This window comes from Panthera tigris, chromosome B1 (genome assembly GCF_018350195.1).
Source record: "Panthera tigris isolate Pti1 chromosome B1, P.tigris_Pti1_mat1.1, whole genome shotgun sequence".
Classification (NCBI taxonomy): Eukaryota; Metazoa; Chordata; class Mammalia; order Carnivora; family Felidae; genus Panthera; species Panthera tigris.
In genome coordinates this window covers 25,416,145-25,419,480 of record NC_056663.1, presented here as the reverse complement: position 1 = coordinate 25,419,480, position 3,336 = coordinate 25,416,145, and the positions used below count along the sequence as shown (strand labels likewise).

The 3,336-nt window shown below is 45.3% G+C and overlaps 1 long non-coding RNA gene across 1 annotated transcript; it reads left to right on the top strand.

Annotated features, from left to right (window-relative positions):
- The first annotated feature begins 501 nt into the window (after positions 1 to 501).
- LOC122237853 lies at positions 502 to 3,336 on the top strand. The gene is made up of 2 exons (XR_006216546.1): positions 502 to 631; positions 1,283 to 3,336. It is a non-coding gene; the product is annotated as an uncharacterized LOC122237853 (long non-coding RNA).

Genomic DNA, 3,336 nt, shown 5'->3' with positions numbered 1-3,336 from the left:
AGCGCAACCCCACCTCCAGGGGGCAGCAGCTGCTGGGCTTCCGGTTGCTCTGTGGGACTGCAGCCCAGGTTGCAAAATGATGCTACTACCACGTAGCACACACAGAAATTTACACACACAGAAATTAACAGCAGTTAGGCAACAGGGTTCCTGGTGTAGAGACAAGAATTATTATCTGCCTTAAATCCCTAGCCATTGGAGGTTATTTGATTGTACATATTAAAATACATTTAACGTATAAATTACATAAAAAGTACACACGGACATACAAAAACGCTTCAAGAAGTCCTCCTCGAGAGCCTAAAACCCATTTAACTTTCTTTAGGCCAGTGGTTGCCGTCGTATTTGACCCGGAAGCTCTGTTTTCCACATCAAGTGTATTAGCACCCTACGCAATACACGTTGGGAAAGGCTCTTGAGCTTTCAAAGGGAATACTCAAGTGCATCAATGAAAGCAACAGAATGCTATTATTGCATCATGTCTGCCCCCGCCCCCGCCGCGGTGGCATCCCTGCATCGGTCCTGATGGGCCTCTGCCACCTGCCATCCTTAGAGGACCGGATTCTCCACCTCTCCTCACTGCTTGCCCCACAGGGAAGAGGTCTGGGCACCATATTAGAGCTTAACAAATGTGAGTTTCTCCTGAATCCTTGGAATATACATCGTAACTACTTCTCTAACAATCGTCTTATGACAGCAGCTTCATGAGTATGTGAAAGACAGAGAAATAGCTCCTCTTACATGGCCTGAGTACATTTGGGACTGTCGGAACACAGCAAATTGCACTGTGCTCTATGCCACGAGTACTGGTGTGAGGGATTACAATGAGAGTACCATATTTTTCACTTCTCTTTCATCTTCTTTACTAGTCTGTGAACATGGAGAGCAGGGTGTGGTAGCCTTAGATGCCTTATCGGTAAAGCAAGCAGAATCATATTTATCTTGCAGAATTTTGCCAGCCAGAATTTTGGAATGGTCAAATAAAAAAGTGAATGTGTGTAAAGTGCTGAAAACAATGCCAGAGATGTAGCAGTACTCACTAAATGCCAGCTATTGGTATTATTTCCACACTTCCTGTTAACATCACACGCTTGAAAGATGGAAAAAGTCATGGATCTTAAGCATGTGCAGTCACTAGAGTAAGTCACGGAACCATAGTATTTGTAGCTGGTTGACATTTTTTAAAGGATTGTAAAGGTTCTTAGAAATTCTCTTTTACGGATGACAAAAAGAGAAACGGAGGCCGAGAAAAAATGAAGCAATTTGCCCATGTTTTTCACAGGAGCATGAATTACCAACACTCAATATTTGGATCCCACACGAAGAGCACAAAAACCTCCCTAAGAAGTTAAAAACCGAACAGGACTCCTATCTGAAGTGAACACACCCCCAAATCTCCGCTTTGCACGGTTCCAGGGATTCTTGTAACTTAATGTACATTTGCATGGTGAATAGCAAATCTGAACTTTCGGCGTCCTAAGTGATCTGCTGCAAGCGTTCCCAGTATTTTGTTTCAATCCCTGCTTGCGTGCCTTTGACTCAACAGGTTTTCTTCAAGCATTGCAGGAACCGGGCAGCAAAGCCTTAGCCCATCGCACCACTAGATGGCGCTACACCCACTCCGGGGAAGCCACGGCGTGCGCGGGAGGCGGAAGCTGGTGGAAGAGAGGAGTTTAACGTCCTGGTTCCGTTTTAAATGTTCATACCCAGACATGAAAGCAGATGAATTAAATTTGCCATTATCCCGCATACTTAAATCTAATTGGATTTGATAAAAATAGAGCAGAGCTGGAGAAGCGGCTGCCAGCCCAGCATCTCTGGCCTGTATTTCAGGCTGAGGGAAGATCCTGACAGAATGCAATCTCCACGCTCTAGACATCCCCAGTAACAGAAACAGGAAGCAAACACATTCTGGATCTTCTAAGAAAAGGCCAACCATTGTAATAGTATTTCAGAGACCATGGGAGGTGAATTATGAGAGCTGGTGATGGAGGGCCATTTCTAGAAGAACTTAAATATAAGAGGCTATATAATGCAGGGATAAGATGGGGAAATGAAAGATGACAACACGTGGAACGTCTCTCAGAAAGAAGAAAAACAAATGCTTCCACACCAACAAAGTGTGGAGAGTCAGGCAGTGTGGCTTGGAGTGGAGCTCAGAGTTAACAAAATTTCAAGGCTGGAAGGAGCCCTGTAAGGAAGCAGGACTGGGCCTGAGAAATAAAGAACTTGCTGGAAACCACACAGATCATGAATGGCAGACAGGCACCAGACCTGCGTTTGTGCGAACCAGTACTCTTTCCACTAAAACGCGTGTCCCTCTTAACAGCTCACTGAAAACCTTTCACAAAATCCAAGGAAATCCACGCAGAAGCGCCCTCCCGCCACCTCCCTGCATGCACATGTGCACACATCCACCGTCCTCACAATACAGGAAATTGAAGGAAGCCATCTGAAACTTCAGCGGCGGCCGCGGCCAACACAGATAACATATCAAACGAAAAGCTGGAAATCAGCACTGTTCACATTCACACAGGAAGCCCCAACTCAAGCTGTTTGACCCTATTTAGTAATCAGTTCCAGGCTCACAAAAGAATGCCAGAACAAAAACCGAAGGCAAAAAAAAAAAAAAAAAAAAAAATCCCGCAAAACAACAAAAAACATACTCCCAACCTTTTTCCTTGGGAAGAAGAACGACTCCAAGAAGTTTCAAGAGAGGCCCATCTGGTTTACAGCGTTTTGCAGGAAATCTGGTGACTATTCTGTGATGCCATTGTCTTCGCCAACCCCGGGGAGGTGGCACACCAAGGCGGTCACTGGGATAATTCAGGTGCATCAAAGCCATGTTTTACCTCCGTTGTGCTGATATTTTAGCCGAAGGTATTTTGGACCTAAACATCTCCGGTGATTGTCGGATGTATTGGTGTGATGGGAAGTGCTGGCAGGTCTGTGGCTCCGCCCCCCACTTATAGTAGCTGTACCCTAACCAACCCTTCTGAGCCTCCTTCTGTCAACACGGGACCGAATCAGTGTTACCTCACAGGACAGTTCTGAGGAGGGCATGAGAGAAGATGTCCTATGGCACAGAGGAGCCTCCGTAAATATCAGCCTCTTTCCTTCAGTTTAATTTTCAAATTCCCTTCTCACTTACACTGTGAACCTGGCCTTCAGCAAAGAGAAGAAAAACGTCTCATTTTCTTTGGAGCCACTGCTGAATTCTCTCAAGTTTTATCCAGGCCAGTGGCTCTCTGAACATTTTGGTCTCAAAACCTACTGACCCCTTTACAAATTGAGGATTCTGAATTTTTCTTAAAAAAAATAAAAGGTGGGGGCGCC